This window comes from Cololabis saira, chromosome 14, assembly GCF_033807715.1.
Source record: "Cololabis saira isolate AMF1-May2022 chromosome 14, fColSai1.1, whole genome shotgun sequence".
Classification (NCBI taxonomy): domain Eukaryota; kingdom Metazoa; phylum Chordata; class Actinopteri; order Beloniformes; family Belonidae; genus Cololabis; species Cololabis saira.
This window is the reverse complement of record NC_084600.1, coordinates 36,565,370-36,583,374: the sequence shown is the minus strand read 5'-3', so window position 1 is coordinate 36,583,374 and position 18,005 is coordinate 36,565,370. Positions and strand designations below refer to the sequence as shown.

The 18,005-nt window shown below is 37.3% G+C and overlaps 1 long non-coding RNA gene across 1 annotated transcript; it reads left to right on the top strand.

Annotated features, from left to right (window-relative positions):
• Positions 1–5,351: 5,351 nt before the first annotated feature.
• Positions 5,352–12,521, top strand: LOC133459293 (uncharacterized). Its single transcript, XR_009784045.1, has 3 exons — positions 5,352–5,414; positions 7,776–7,880; positions 12,476–12,521. It is a non-coding gene; the product is annotated as an uncharacterized LOC133459293 (long non-coding RNA).
• The last annotated feature ends 5,484 nt before the right edge of the window (positions 12,522–18,005 follow it).

The following is an 18,005-nucleotide window of genomic DNA, read 5'->3' as shown; positions in this document are numbered from 1 at the left end:
CACGTGTGTTTACTTTGCTGTTTTTTGTGTTTTTTTTGTTGTTGTAGATTGTTTATCCTTGTTGTATTAGTACAGTAGTAGTACTATGAAGCAAACAAAGTTGAAAAGGGTAGGCACAATAAGCTTAGGCTTCAGCCTACACCTTTTGGTCGGTTTATTCCTTACTTCCTTTTGTTATTTATTTCCTACAAAAGGAAATGAAATGCTAAGTATTTATCAATGGAAACTGATCGACAAAATAAACTACTTCATCATCATTGAAAATTGTATACATTGCTATGCATTGTTTTATTACTACTACCAATGCTTGTCATTAAGCAAAGACTATATTATTGTTCTATTATATGATAACTCATTTTGGCCCATGCATGCACGCTAACTTTCTTTGACAGGACACACGTGGGTCAAAGCTAAATCAGTGATGACATGAATATACAGAGGGAAATTTGAGTAATGACACTAGTTTTTTCCACTGCCGTGGACCACATTAACCCATCTGGACACACGGTTCTGAACACCTGAAGATGTTATGGAGGAATTTGTGGCCATAATTAAAATGAGGTCATTCATTCACAGAGATATTGCAGCGGTCTTTCATCGACTCAGCTTGAAAGTGAAATCGGGCTCAGCCCAATGTTTTTCTGCTACTTTCCCCTCTGACTTCCTCTTTTGCTCTCCGAAATGTTATTTATAAATGCAACTACAGAGTACTTCTGGACCTGTGTCCATTGCCTTGAGTTTTTTTCCCCCTCTTTCTGTCACTGTTGCCAATGGAGAAAGGGTTTTTATTATGTTTAAATTCTTAGTCACTTGAGATCAATAATGTCCCAGGAGAGACTGAACAGCTTCACCATACTATCCTTTTAAGGACTTTAAGGGTTTTGACATTAATAAGGCCAGGCATTTGACTTTTGGCAGCTGACTGATTTATGCAAAGACTACATTTCTGGGTATATATTGATTTGATTTGATTTATTTTATTTTTTTACATGTAAAAAAAAAAGAAACAACACTTCATGAGAAGTTTAAGAAAACAACAACGAAACAAAACAAAGAATTTCATCCTTTAAAACTTGCTATCTTGATTTACATGTGTCAAAAAAGGAGTAGGAAGAAGTGTAAACTTATTTAGTCCTACCCCCATTCACTGATCATTTAACCTGTTTTATAATATTCACACACTGTACTCACACTGCTTAGTAACAGTATTATTATTATTATTATTATTATTATTATTAGTAGTAGTAGTAGTAGTATTATTATATACTGTAATTATACTCACACACATACTTGCATACATGCATACATACATACATAGGCATAGTTGAATATTTCTATATATTTGTACACATATGCCCATATAGATATTTATATAAATATACTTATTTACACTCTATATATATATATATATATATATATATATATATATATATATATATATATATATATATATATATATATATAAATATATTGCACTCTAAAACAATAATAATAATACATTTTATTTACCAGCACATTTTAAGGTACTCAAGGACACTTTACACGAAATGAGAACATAATAAAATAAATAAAAATAGACAAAGAACAATATAGAAATAAAATAAAGGAGAAATTATAAATCGTATGCAATTTGAAACAGATGTGTTTTAGTCTGGATTTGAACGGAGGTAAAGAGTCAGTATTACGGATGTCAGGTGGGAGTTTCAGAGGAGCAGAGCGACTGAAAGCGCTGGTCCCCACGGTGCTGGGATGGGAGGAAGGCATAGAGAGCCGGAGGGAGGAGGAGGACCCAGGAGAGCGAGAGGAGGTGTAAATACAAATTAGATCAGACAAATGGGGGTGGGGGGGTGTTGTTGTGGGTGGCTTTGATAGTATAGAAGATAATTTTGAAGGTGATTCTGAGGGGTGAGAAAGGGATGGAGGCGATTAATGTTGTGTAAATGGAAATATGCAACCGGGTTATGTTATTTATGTGAGCTTTGAAAGAAAGTGAGCTCTCAAGGATGACACCCACACTCTTAACCCTTGTGCTGTCTTTGGGTCAAAATGACCCAATTCTTCTATCCTTCTTTCCTCCTGCTCTCTCCTTCCTTCTTCCTTTCCTCTTCTCCTCCTTTGCTCCTTTTTCTTCCTACCTCCCTTTCGTCATTCGTTCCTTTATTACCTTATTTGCTTTTCCTTCCTTCTTTCCTTATTTTCTCCATTCCTTCCTTCTTCCCTCCCTTCTTTCTTTCCTTTTCTCCATTCTTTCTTTCCTTCCTTTCTCCCTTCATTCCATCTTTTCTCCCTTCCTTACTCCCTTTCCTACTTCCTTCCTTCTTTCCTCCCTTCTCCCTTCCTTCCTTAATCCCTTTCCTACTTCCTTCCTTCTTTCGTTCTTTTCTCCTTTCTCCCTTCCTTCCATCTTTTCTCCCTTCCTTACTCCCTTCCCTACTTCCTTCCTTCTTTCCCTCTTTTCTCCTTTCTCCCTTCCTTCCATCTTTTCTCCCTTCCTTACTCCCTTCCCTACTTCCTTCCTTCTTTCCTTCTTTTCTCCTTTCTCCCTTCCTTCCTTCCTTACTCCCTTCCCTACTTCCTTCCTTCTTTCCTTCTTTTCTCCTTTCTCCCTTCCTTCCTTCCTTACTCCCTTTCCTACTTCCTTCCTTCTTTCCTCATTTCTCCCTTCCTTCCATCTTTCCTCCCTTCCATCTTTTCTCCCTTCCTTCATTCCTTCTCTTCTCCCTTCACCCTCCCTTGACCTAAAGACAGCACAAGGGTTAACCCGAGGGGAGAGGGAAACTGTGGCGCCGTTGATGGTGAGGGAAAAACTGCTAGCTTTGGAGAGGGAAGCTTTGGTTCCCACAAAGAGGAGTTCAGTTTTATTACCATTAAGTTTGAGGAAGTTTGAAGTAAACCAGGATTTGATTTTAGTGAGACAGTGGGTGAGGAAGGAGGGTGGGAGAGTGGGGTTAGGTTTAGTGGAAAGGTAGAGCTGGGTGTCATCAGCGAAACAGTGGAATTGGATACCATATTTACGGAATTTATTGCCAAGGGGTAGGAGGTATATTCAGTACTTGAGTTGTAAAAAGAAATCAGGGGGGATGGTGGATTTTATCATATGGGGACAGATAATTTGTGCTGATTACAAATAATATAATATATTATAAATAATAGCACTGACCAAAACACCTGCAGAAATACTGCAGGAATGACATAGCAGCAGTTAAATGCAGCTTTCGCTCTAAATATCCACTGGGCTTACATCAAATACATCAAAACACAACAATAAAAAACAGTTTTATGAACTTATCAATATGACTCTGTCCTTCACAGGATAAGTAAAATGGATCACTGCAAAAACTCAAAATTTTAACAAGAATATTTGTCTTATTTCTAGTTAAAATGTCTCATTTTAGTAAGAAAATGTCATTACACTTAAAACAAGACTCATCACTGGAAAAAACAACAATTTTCACCTGTTTCAAGTAGATTTTCACTTGAAATAAGTAGAAAAATCTGCCAGTGGAACAAGATTGTTTTGCGTGTAATGATAAGATAAATCTTGTCCCACTGTCAGATTTTTCTACTTATTTCAAGTGAAAATTTACTTGAAACGGGTGAAAATTGTCAAATAAGTTATTTTTCTGGTGATGACTCTAAATGTTGAAATAGCAGTAAAACCACATTCATTGATGAAATGACATAAGGGATGGAAAGGAGTGATGGCAGTTTTACAGGGGGGATGATTTTGACCGTTTTTATTTCAGGAGGGGATGCCATCCCCCCTCATCCCCCCTCAACTCCAGTACTGGGTATATTATGTAGAGGAGAGGCTCCGGGACAGAGCCCTGGGGCACACACATGTAGTGACGGGGGAGGGCTGTGAGGTGAAGGATTTCAGCTGGATGAACTGAGTGTGGGCAGTGAGGTAGGAGCGGAACCAGTGGAGGTTATTGAAATAATTTGGGTCTGAAACAGGTTTTTTCAGTATGGCGCTGATGGCAGCAGTTTTAAAATGAGCTGGATCAATTTCAGAGGACAGTGAGGAGTGTATGATGGCTGATGTGAGGGGAAGCAGAGATGGGAGGCAGGATTTAACCAGGACTGTGGGAAGAAGGGGATCCAGTTGGCAGGTAGATGGCTTGGACTTGGTATTGATATCAAAGATGGCTGAGGGACAAGGACGTTCAAAGGAGGAGAATGGTTGACAATGTGGAAGAGGATCAGAGGAGGGGAGAGGTGAAGCAGTGGAGCCAAGGTGCTGGTAGATTTTACTAACATTTTAATTAAAAAAACTGAAGGAGAGAATTGCAGGTGTCTGAAGAGTAAAGGTGGGCAGGTAGGGAGTCAGGGGCGTGGATGATGCTGTTAAATACAGGAAAGGGTGCCTTGAAGTCCAAGGTGTGTCCCTTTATATGGGTGGGGAATTCTGCAAACTGATGGAAGCCAAAAGCGGTAGTCAAGAAAAAATCTTTACTACTACTCCATAATGCAGTGTGTATATTTATTTGTGTTTTTAAATCTCCCTCTGTCATGCAAAAAACTGAAATTTCAAAGCTGTGTGGGTAAATCCTTTTATAAGCTTAAATATGATTTTGTATAGGGGTCCAAATTCTCTGGCAGTCCCCCTGCAGGTAGAATAATTTGAAACATCCAAATGCAGATTTATGGAAAAGACTCAGAGATAAGCGAAACAGTCAAAACATAATTAAAACAGGAGGTAATATTTGAAGCATGGGAGACACACAGAAATTACATTAAGTATCTGTGGCCTATTTCACAAACCGGTTTTCGTGCAACCTTTTAGTATGCTCATTTGAAAAAGCGAGGTAACTTAAACCAAAATTAGATGGTTACCTCGGGCTCTTTTTCAGAAAACTGAAACGGTGAGCTAGTTTGTTACCACGGTAACTTAAGATGTGAACATAACCTGCACGGTTGAGAGCAGGTTTTGTTCCACAAACTCCTCTATAGAAGAAGGCTGGAGTGCAAGAATAAATATGCAAGCTCTAAATGTGAAAGGTCACATCAGAGGTCACTGCATGTTTGGTCAGGATGGAGGACTGCACCGAAGGGAAGATTCAGTGTAATCACTTGGGTTACAATAGATGGACTGTTTTTCTGTGAAGCTGCATTGTTAATCACACGATCATTCTGATACACTAAAGCAAAGAACCAAAAATCACAAGTCAACGCTAAAACTAGAAACATGACAAACCCTGTTAATCACCATAGTAGTTAGGGCAGGCAAAAGAACAAGCAGAACAATTAATGATATTTCACGGCCCTTTTGAAACCACAGTGGTCTTGCAGGCGAGGGCTTGGCGGATGTGGGAGGTTTTCAAAGAGGAAGCTCATCTTCTCACAGTCGAACTGCTGCTGCTGCTGCTGCTGCTTTTAAAGAGCTGAAGAATGAAGGCGCTGGACAACTGACGGTAATGCAGCAACACATCAGATAACACTTCTTGTTAAGGCTTTAGATTGGATCCATACATTTCTGATTATTGAAAAATTATGCAAAATTGCCAACATAAACCAGTCAAAAGTGAGTGCAGGTAAGTGGATTTAATCATACTCAGTGTTACTAGGTTGACGTCATGGATTTTGATGGAAAATGCATTCCATATTCTGGTTTTACAAACAAAATGGCCAAATCTTTGCAAAGATAAATTGTTATACATCCACCTACTCAACAATAAAATGTTCTGCACTGCGTAAAATAATAACAATAGTGGTATAATAAAAAATGATTAACACTTTTATATATGTGGTAATAACATTGTGCAATGTTTCCCTCTGCTTATGTTAGAGAAGTAACAGAGTTAATAATTGTAAAGTGTAAAATATTAAGATTTCAAGAAATTACAGTTATTAGCATTTTATTTTGTAACACATTGAACAGTCCTTGTAGGATGGTGACAAAGGTTTGGCGACCATCATGCAAACACTTTAGCAATTTAGAATAATGGCTTGCATGAAGAGCCGAGATAAAGAAATGTTATTTAATTGTGCTTTAAGTTTTTTCTTAAAATAGGGGATGTTAATTTTCAAAGGCAAGAAAAGAAAAAAAAAGCAGTTTGTTTGTGTTTCTGGTATTGTTGTGAAACAGTGAAAGTAAGAGTTAGAAAAAAATATACAAGGCAAACTTAAAAAATTAGTCTTAAAATGATACTTTGAGGATATTGATCCTGCATAGCTGTTTATTTATTTTTTAAGAGTTTGTACAGTAAACCATGAGGTGGATCGTTCAGGTGAAGTTCGAAAAGTTTACTGGGTAGTTTTATATTTGAATTTCACCATTATTTTTGAGAGTAAGGCTACCATGATGAGAAACGCGTTGTTCTACAGGTTATGTTCATATTTCTGTTATATCAAAAACTTGATATCATTATAATTGTTTACCATAACAATTGCTGTTTTTAGACATCACAGAATCGCTATCAGACATTCTTCGCCATAATGGAACTCACATGGAGACAACAGTGTTTGGTTTATCAGTGAATGCAAAAATTAATACGGTTTTTTTGTTACGTGTCTCTACATTAGTGAGGAGTTACACAAAAACAAGAGCAAAAGTTTAATCTTAGTATACGACAGTCTGAGCGCGATGGAAAACTTTACACACTGGAAAGCTTTACCTTCCCGTAGGTGTCGTGACGTGGTCTCTACAATTGTTCAGGGGTGTCAAAAGCAGGCCTGAATGTATGTTTTGGAACAAATATTTGCCAGGGTATATGAAATTATGTAGATTTTGTGGTCAATCTTTAGTAGATGTTTGGATTTTGCCACTTACCACTGTTTAGAGATGTAATTTCTTCAAAGATTATTCATTTCCAGGAAAGATTTAATAATTCAGCGAGCACATGTTGTTTTTCATCTATTTTTAATTTGACTTTTTTAATATTTTTATCTCTGTGTTTGTACATAAGCAGCAGGATAGTCTTACCTCACCAAACCAGTGCATCGTTTAACTTCTGCATCAGTTTGAATAGATGAAATTGCGATTTTATACTTTTAGCATGACAATGCTTCTTTATAAAATCAGGGACCCTTAAACAGTAATTCATAAACGGTGTTTTCAACACATTATCAACACATTTTCCAGGTTTAAATGATTAAATCCAGACTTAACAATTAATAATTTTAATTATGCATCTTTCACATATGCTAATGCATCTTTCTTGCTAATGCATCTTTCTTTCAGTATCAGTTTAAGTGTATTTAAACAACAGTACTTTTCTAGTGAGACATTTACTTTAGGTGAAATAGTTTTCTTCGCTGTCTTAAAAAAAGTCATTACTTTGATTATATGGGGTAAGTTGGGTTTTCACAAAGATTTTGGCCACACAAGTTCTTAAAATAAAGAACCCAAAAGAAATTATGTTGAAGAGATGAGAGCTATTTGGGTCAAGGTCAGTGTAGCTTCAGAAGCAGCTCTTGGGTCTTTAACTTGTGTTTGAATCTGCAGCTGCTGGACGTCGGCTGGTCTGACACTGCAGGTTTAGATGGATTCCACTGATGTGATGTTGCTCGTAGGAATCAAACATGACCATATTCTTGCTACTTGTGTGGAAAGGACAAACGTTTAGTTGTTAAACCTACGCGAATGGCGATGTATGTTTCGGTTTTGTCTTGGCCAACCACATCCTGTGATATTCTGAACAGGAAACGAGCACCTTCAGTTAGAACGACTGCTGTCCGATAATGTCTACTGTTATACAGTTATCTAATCAGCACTTGCGACAGATCCAAGATGTGTTTTAATGTGTAATGTTACTAATTTGTGTGTCTCTTAGGTATGACAGGAAACTCCAGTCTGCTGGCTGCAGTCCTGACTGTTGTGTCAGTGGTGTCACTGAGTATACTGTCGCTTCTGTGTCTGCGATGCAAGAGGAAATCAAGTAAGTGCATTTGTCAGGTGGTCCCAGTACTGGAGTTGAGGGGGGATGAGGGGGGACGGCATCCTCCCTGAAATAAAAACGGTCAAAATCATCCTCCCTGTAAAACTGCCATCCCCCCTTTCCATCCCTTATGTCATTTCATCAATGAATGTGGTTTTACTGCTATTTCAACATTTAGAGTCATCACCAGAAAAATAACACCAGAAAAATAACTTATTTGACAATTTTCACCTGTTTCAAGTAAATTTTTACTTGAAAAAAATTAAAGATGTAAAATATATCAGGAAAAGGTTATTGATGTTTGAGTATTTACGTGTAATAGCATAAATTATCTCAATCCCCTTTCATTTCCAGTTGTTAAACCTGACTGTTAATTATAACCCTCAAGTCTTTCACAACATTTCAAAATGATATCGATTTACTTGTAAATCAACCGACCCTTTTAAACTGAGCGATATCTTCATATATGCCCAGTACTGGAGTTGAGGGGGGATGAGGGGGGATGGCATCCCCCCTGAAATAAAAACGGTCAAAATAATCCCCCCTGTAAAACTGCCATCCCTCCTTTCCATCCCTTATGTCATTTCATCAATGAATGTGGTTTTACTGCTATTTCAACATTTAGAGTCATCACCAGAAAAATAACTTGTTTGACAATTTTCACCTGTTTCAAGTAAATTTTCACTTGAAATAAGTAGGAAAATCTGCCAGTGGGACAAGATTTATCTTCTCATTACAAGCAAAACAATCTTGTTCCACTGGCAGATTTTTCTACTTATTTCAAGTGAAAATCTACTTGAAACAGGTGAAAATTGTTGTTTTTTCCAGTGATGAGTCTTGTTTTAAGTGTAATGAGATTTCTTTACTAAAATGAGACATTTTAACTAGAAATAAGACAAATATTCTTGTTAAGATTTTGAGTTTTTGCAGTGATCCATTTTACTTATCCTGTGAAGGACAGAGTCATATTGATAAGTTCAGAAAACTGTTTTTTATTGTTGTGTTTTGATGTATTTGATGTAAGCCCAGTGTATATTTAAAGCTTACAGAAGGCTGCATTTAACTGCTGCTATGTCATTCCTGCAGTATTTCTGCAGGTGTTTTGGTCAGTACTATTATTTGTAATATATTATATTATTTGTAATCAGCACAAATTATCTGTCCCCATATGATAAAATCCACCACCCCCCCTGACTTTTTTTTCCAACTCGAGTACTGGGTGGTCCAGTGCGTGATTCGGTCAGGGAGAGCTGCAGGTGCAGATATAAGCTCAGGTGGACTTCTTCTTTCTTTTTTATTATTCTGTTTCAGTTCTTAGCAAAAAAACTTTTTGTTCTACTTACTTCTCCATTTTCCGGGTCAAGTAAGTAGGTTCTCTGCAATATGCTGCAAAAAATAAAGCAGCAGAAGAGGCCACACGGCCGTATGTGGGTCACCCTGGACTGTTCCCACTCTGGACCTCGGGGTGGTGTGGCAGCGGGTCTGTTCCCATCATTCTAGCACCACATACAGTCCTCAGTTGCAATAAAATAATTACTTAATGAAGAATAATTAAGAGCAACAGAATAATGTTTCCACATAATAATAACACACATAGCTCAGGAACAGTTCTGCTATTTTAAAATAGGTTACAAAGACTCATCGGCAGCTCTTACCTTACCTATATTCCTTGATGCTGCAGTCGTGGGTTTTTGAAGAACTAGACCCAAAGGACAGGGTAAAAAGCCTCTCTGTGTAGCTGCTCTATAGAGGACTTCTGACTACATGGGGGGGCAATATCACAAGAACGTTCATGTGACATCCCCTGGCGTGAGACAGAGTACTCACCGGCCACTTCATTAGGTACACCTGTCCAACTGCTCGTAAATGCAAAGATGGCAGCAACTCAATGCATGTAGACATGGTCAAGATGATCTGCTGCAGTTCAAACCGAGCATCAGAACGGGGAAGAAAGGCGGTTTAAAGGGGACCTATTATGGCATCTAATAGCTATTTTAAACAGCTTGTCTTAAAAACAAGCTTTTGATTGTTTTTGCTAAATAAATTAGAAATTCAGCCTCTGAGCCATGTATTTATCTTCCCATTCTCTAACCCAGGGGTCGGCAATCCGAGGCTCTAGAGCTCTTTAGCGCCGCCCTAGTGGCTCCCTGGAGCTTTTTCAAAAATGTTTGAACTTTTTTTTTTCCTTTTTTTCTTCTTTTTTTCTTTTTTTCCTTTTTTTCTTCTATTATTTCTTTTTTTTCCTTTTTTCTTCTTTTTTCCTTTTTTTCTCTTTTTTCTTCCTTTTTCCTTTCCTTTTTAATCTCGACATTTCGACTTTTTTCTCGACATTTTGACTTTTTTTTTGACATTTCAACTTTTTTCTCAAGATTGTACTTTAACATTAATCTTGACATTTCGACTTTTTTCTTGAAGTGCATAATGAAAAAAAAATCTTCCCCCAGTTATAACTAATATAGATACATGCAGCATGCGTTGCCTTCATTCTAAGGCTTATACAAGACTTCATTTTTTGCGGCTCCAGACATATTTGTTTTTTGTGTTTTTGGTCCAATATGGCTCTTTCAACATTTTGGGTTGCCGACCGCTGCTCTAACCTCATTATCTATGCAGGATTCTGAGTGGGCGGGGCTATGATAATGAGGCTCTGTGCTGATTGGTTGCCTGAATGACGCGATACACCGCTACGAATGATGGCGAAAGCTCCTGCCGACGGAGTTAGTTGTGGGCAGGAATCGCTCCCCTCGTTACGTAACGACGGGGGCAGAATCTTATTGGCGCGTAGATCCACATCACACTGGACGGCTCATCCGGGCGGCTGTACAGACACTGCAGAATTTGGTTGTTTTCCTCCTTCTCTGAGTTTAGCAGGCTGAGGGGAGACCACTTTATTTATGTTAAAGCAAGAAAAAACATGTTCTTCATAATAGGTCCCCTTTAAGTGACTTTGAACGTGGGTTGGTTGTTGGTCCCAGACGGCCTGGTCCGAGTATTTCAGAATCTGCTGATCTACTGGGATTTTCACATCCATCTCTAGGGTTTACAGAGAACGGTCCGAAAAAGAGAAAATATCCAGTGAGCGGCAGTTCTGTGGGGGCAAATGCCTTGTTGATGCCAGAGTTCAGAGAGAATAGCCAGACTGGTTGGAGCTGATAGAAAAGCAACAGTAACTCAAATAACCACTTGTTACAACCGAGGTCTGCAGAAGAGCATCCCTGAACGCACAACATGTCTAACCTTGAGGCGGACGGGCTACAGCAGCAGAAAACCACATCGGGTGGAACTCCTGTCAGCTATGAACAGGAAACTGAGGCTACAAGTCACACAGGCTCAGCAAAATTGGACAACAGAAGATTAAAAAAACATTGCCTGGTCTGATGAGTCCTCTTCTGATGCTACTTCCAGCAGGATAATGCGCCATGCCATGAAGCACAAATCATCTCAGACTGATTTCTTGACAATGAGTTAATTACTCAAATGGCCTCTTATATAAACTATATCTCAAATGAGCCCTGATACACTTTTACAAATGCCAGTAGTCAGGACTGGAGTTGAGGGGGGATGAGGGATGGCATCCCCCCTGAAATAAAAACGGTCAAAATCATCCCCCCAGTAAAACTGCCATCCCCCCTTTCCATCCATTATGTCATTTCATCAATGAATGTGGTTTTACTGCTATTTCAACATTTAGAGTCATCACCAGAAAAATAACTTATTTGACAATTTTCACCTGTTTCAAATAAATCTTCACTTGAAATAAGTAGAAAAATCTGCCAGTGGGACAAGATTTATCTTCTTATTACAAGCAAAAAAATATTGTTCCACTGGCAGATTTTTCTACTTATTTCAAGTGAAAATCTACTTCAAACAGGTGAAAATTGTTGTTTTTTCCAGTGATGAGTCTTGTTTTAAGTGTAATGAGATTTCTTTTACTAAAATGAGACATTTTACAACTCGAGTACTGCCAGTAGTACAAACAGTAAGTTTAATAATTTCATCTCCGGCTTCCTCCCTGTTGTCACGCCTGTGGTACTTTATTGTAGACATTAAAGTACTTTATTTTTTATTTCTTCATTTATTTTATGCTTTTTTTATTCTCGTACATTAAACTACCCTTTTGGCTCAGAGCTTATTGCATAAGCACCAATTTCTTAGCTGTTTGTGATATATTATGTAAACATTTGTACTTGTACTACTATGCTTAATTAGGCTGAATTAGGCAGGTAATTGGCTTTTCCATTAAATACTCTTTAGTGTTCTGTACTACATCACGTCTACCTGAAACCTTTATGTATCAGTGATTGTCAACTCAGAAAAATACCAAAATTTGTTGGATATTGTGACTCACTGACAAAAATCATAAAGATTACAGGGTGAACATTTTCAGACTCAATTTGATTGTTCAACTCCAGGAAAATCTGAAAATAAAACCTAAAATCAGGTTTTCAACCAGTACTGTTGTAAGATTGCAAGGTTGTCCAATGACTCAGCCATCTAGTGATGTTATTCTTTGGCATGCTGGATACTAATAAATACTTTGTGGTTTTTGGTTTATTTATTTTCCAACTCAACAGTCTGGTTTCTGTCTTTTTCAGAGATCATCCAAGAGACATCAAATCAAATATATGACCCACAGACATTGTGAGTATTTGTATTTGTTTCACATACAAAAGTTGTGTTGGAAGATACACAGTTCTGATCTTTGTTTGTATCTTGCAAACAAATTCTCCAGGTAACAAACATTTCTGAAACAGAAAATAGAAGGACAACATATTTGATGGGCTTTTTCTCTGGTTGCATTTCAACACAGATAGGAAAGCTGAAGTAACGTAACAGCCAGTGGATGATAGACCAGTGAAAATCACATCATAATTACCATTTCAATAAAACCTGCGATTCACAGTCGCTTCATCTATCACAGGCATATATTAAAATAGCCACATTATACAAAATTTATTGAGATCTGTTAGCATTGACTGTGAAGAAAAGTACAAAAAAAATGCATTAAAAAAGTCTACTGCTTTTTTTATTTCATAAATCTATTGTAACAGATCTCAGCAAATTAAATTAGTTGTGATATCAAATCTTGAATATTACTGCTTCCTGTCTGTTGCACATCCATGAACTGTTAATAAATTGTTGTGCTGCATGCTTTTTTTTTCCCTTTCTAAATTATATTTATTATCAGTTGCTTTCTAAAAAATTTGACATTAAAATTCTTTGTTGGCAGCCAGCGCGGGGGAAGTAAATTCAAGGTGATGCGATCAAAAACAGGTAAGGTAAACCAGCCTTCTGCAACAGCGCAGACACTGTTGTAGATGACACCACGAATGATCTCTTTTCACCTGTTTTTCTGTTCACCAGTGCCTTTTAAATTGGAACATTTATCTAACTCTGAGGCGTTGTTGTTTTACTGTTGTGATTTTCAGTCATCAGAGCCAGTCAGACGTCTTCCCCCACAGCGTAAGTAAAGTGTAAATTTATCTGCCTTTTTTAACGGCATCACATCAATGTTATTTACTCCCAACTTTGTGACAAATATTCATATTAAAACTGCACTCTGTCATCACACCTGATGACATGACTGGACGGGTGTCAGTTTCAGGAGCTATAAAAGGTGTTATGGTTTAAAATTACCAAAAAGTGAAGTAAAGATTATCTTACAATTTTGGAGAAAGCTCACACATTATTAATCACTGTTGCAAGATGCTCGATAGTCGGTTTACAAACCTATTTTGTTTACTTTTTCTGCAAGTATTTAATTATTTTTATTCCTACACATAATATTTTTTTGTGTGTGTTTCATTTATTTAATTTAACAGATTCCATTTGTCTTACAGTAAACATTTTGTGGAATCTGAAAGTCCACCAGGTAAGCTTCTGTTTCAGTAAAGACGTGACGTTTATCATTTATACAATATATCTAATCACAATGTCTTCCAGCGCCGACTGATGGACAGCATGTATATCAAAATATCACACAAAGTAAGTGAAATGTATTAATTTGATCAATACATGTCACAGAAAATGATTTTGTTTCCAATCTTTTAATGCACTTTTCTTTATATAACTGTATATTGTTATGCTTTTGTTTTTCATACATAACCATTTCGTGCTCTGCTGCTGAAGTTCATACAGATCCTGACTACGTGTAAGTGAGAACTTTCTTCATCTGAAATTTCAGCACACACGCCACTCAAACTCTCTTACTTTGAATGCACCTGTTTTGTCAGAAACTGCCCGTATGAGTCTGTGCGGCTTTCATGTGGAAATCACAAGCAGTAGAAAACCTTTTTACTTTCTCAGAGGAAGAAAGGCTCTCTCTGGCTCTCTCATCTCAGATTCAGACCCCTTCAGTTCCAGTCAGTGTACTGTAAAGAACCCCTGAAAACAACGGCATCAGTCAAATCAAAACTGAAATCTCTCATTTAGAAAATACATACATATATCATTGTGATCTGATGCATACTCTTTACTATTTATCCTTAACATGATCGGAGGCAAGCTTTGAGAAACCTATTTGTCAAGTGTGTTGGGGCAATTGAAAAAGCTGCAGAATTTGAAGAAGTCTGTGATAAAAGTGTAGCGAGGCATGGATCGGGGCAAATGCACAGAGCTGGGTAGAGTAGCTAAAAATAATACTCAAGTAACAGTACTGTTACTTCAGAATAATATGACTCAAGTAGAAGGAAAAAGTAGTCATCCAAATAATTACTTGAGTAAAAGTAAAAAAGTACTTGGTGGAAAAAACTACTCAAGTACTGAGTAACTGTTGAGTAACGTCTGATTTATTTTTTTAACCCAACCATTCAAACAGACAAAAGTACAAAATAATCACCTTCAGGCAAATTAAATCAATAAAATAATAAAATTAATTAAAATTAATAAAAAATAAAAAATAGCTTCAATTAAAATAATCTTAAAGTAAATTCAAGTACTTTAATACATAATGAAATAAATAAAATAATAACAGAATAAAAAAATAAATTAAGCACAAGTAGCACAAAATTTCAAGCCTTTGTACTTTTCTTTTTTAACCAGGCAGAACTAGAACAAGCCCATGAACTCATAGAAACTCTGTGTGTGTTTGAGTCTGTGTATATGTGACAAAACATGCAAAGATAAAAGTTTTTCCCAAAGAATCACTCAGTGATGTCATGAGATTGACGCGTACGCGGATAAAAGGGATAAAAGAAAAGTAACAGCTCAACGTAGCCTAATGTAGCAGAGTAAGAGTAACAGTTTCTTCTTCACAAATCTACTCAAGTAAAAGTAAAAAGTATAGTGATTCAAAACTACTCCTAAAAGTACAAAATTTCCCAAAACGTACTCAAGTAAATGTAACGGAGTAAATGTAACGTAAATGTAACCTCTGCAAATGCATGAAACCTAAAGCTTTTAGTTTGACATCTGTAATTGTTCAAGAAACACGGAACCACCAGGACTCTTTGAAGAAGCTGATTGTCATGGTTTTCTACATCACTCAGTAAGATTGTCCTGAAAAGAGACACAGCTGAGAACCAAACAGTTCTCCAATAGCTCTTGGGAAGTCCTGTACTGGAACTCCTTCAGTTGGGTCTTCTGCGTTTGACGACCCAGACGGAGGCCACAGAGCCGTGTGACAGCCTCATAGCGCTAATCAAACTGCTTTTAAACCTCCCAAGAGGGATACTGTACATAAGACATTTGCCCGGTGAACACCACAACACAAGTCTCCACTATCATCTCTACGATGAAGCATGCTGGTGTCAGAATCATGATAACAGCCGGCGTCACAGCAGCAGGGACAAAAGGTGCAGTTGAACGACTACAGTTAGAAAAGGGGGTGCTATGCACCTTTCACACAGAATAACTCAACACACAGAGACCAGACACAACTGGGCAGGTTCAAGCAAGTCTTTGCTGCACGTGAGCTTCTTACCCAAACTCCAGTCTTAAACCCAACTAGTCATCTGAGGTGAAACCTGCAGATAAAAATCCCATCTAATCTGAAAACACTTGATAGGACACTTTTTCAGAAGGATTACTGCTCAAATTCAACAGTACTCCGATGTGAGAGGCTCTGAAGCAGACTCTCAACTTCAAATGACCCTTTTTTAAATGTTTTGATACCTTGGTAGGTCAGAATGATCACTTCTTGGCTTATAACAAGTTTGCATATTGTTTAATCGCTGAGTGTTGATTAGAGGGGGAAAAAAAAAATCGCCTTTATCAGTTATGTTTTTTTTATTTCTTTATTTTTTTTACCTTGTCTGCACACATATTAATGGTTAATCCCATGCTGGTAAGAACCTAAGGCATATATATGTGCATTGTTACTATATTTAATATATATACACATACAAACCCAGTTTTTTGGGGGTTATTTCAGCTACGTTTTAAGGTTTGCAACAACAAATGGTATCTAATTGCTCTAAATCAAATTAGAGCACACAACTGAAGCATAAAAATACATTTAAGTTAAGTAAAACACCTATAAAATGTTTTTAAGTATAACAGAGCTCATATTTAAATTGGTGAGTCACCATGAGTATTTGCTCATGAAGTAGGTTTTTTTTTTTTTTTTAATTAAGCAAACAATTTTTTTTTAACCTAATTCTACAAAATAAAGAAATACAATAAACCTCTTCCAAAAAAACATTTGACTAATATACAGGTGCTCTTTAACGTATTTACAGAATAGAGAGTTAAAAATGATCTGCTTTATTTTACAGAGCACCGATCCCAGTGGAAGTGTACCCAAATAACAACAATCAGACTCCTGGTGAGTATTTTTATTTGTGCGTTAATCATGACCTGGCTGGTTGACAATCTTCACGTTGCACAACTTGTATTTATTTCAGATGCTGATGTGGCTCCAGGCATTTATGGAAATGTTTTCCCTTCCCTGTCAATATCAGATGGTACGTGGAGGATTTTCATTTGTGCTCTCCGAGTAAGACGAGAAAACATTTTAAAGTCACACGTATGTAAAGGCTCAACTTATTGAAACTGTTCTTTCACCAAACAGATGACGAATATGTGAACGCTGATTTCCTGGAACAAAGTAAGTCTACATTTTTTTTTCTTTTAAACACATTTGCAGTGAGTATATTTTATTTATTATTTTTTTAATTCTGACTGGAGAATAAGATTGTTTAACTTAAAGCGACTCTAGCAATACCTCTTGTGAGCTCATGGGGCATAAACAGTAGCTCAGCTGTGTCAGCATGTCTTGTTACACCGTTTTGTCCCACTAGGGGCACACTTTGGGCCTGATTTACTAAGATCCTAAATAAAGAGTACTAAATTGCGTGTGCACTGAAAAAGTTTGCACGTGCTGTTGTTGCGTGTTTTGCGGGTGATCAACTAAGAATGCTTGCGCAATTGATAACAGGTGCAAACCGCAGTATTTAAATGAGGTGTTGCGCATCTTACGGTTTGCGCCATGGAGAGTCTGGATGGAAAGCAGGATAGTCGCAAGCGCAAAATGAAATTTGACGAGTTGGAGTTAGAGATATTAGTGGAAGAGGCAAATAAACACATTCATGAACTACAGCAAAGAAATGTAAACATTACCAAAAGAAACGCTATATGGGAGAAAATCTGTGATAGAATAAATGCAGTTGGTAAGACAAAAAGAACGGCAGATCAGGTTAAAAGAAGGTGGCAAGATTTAAGGCGAAGAACTAAAGAAAAAGTGGCCTTTAATAAAACTTGTGCAACCATTTTTAAAATAGCATGCAGCAGAATAAAGACTCTCTCTCTGCGTATTCTTTGATTTTGGCGATGTCGCCTCCTTGCCACAATAACAGCAGCCATCAGTGCGTAATGCTGGGCAGATTAGCACCTTCCTTTCGAATGTATTAAATACAGACGCAATCACAATCCCCGCAATAACTTTTAGGCTTGGTAAATCTCATTGCGTGTGGTAAATGAACCTTTTTGCATTTTCCCCTCCTAGTATTTAGCGCTTTCTGGCAGGTACGCCTCATATTGATTATTCATCAGGGCAAAAGTACTAAATGAACAGCGTGTGCTATTTTGCTCATTTGAGAGGAGCAGTCCTCTTTGCACGCTGTTAGTAGATCAGCTTGCACATTGGTTTGCAGGTGATGTCAAGTTTGCACACGTTTTTACACACGC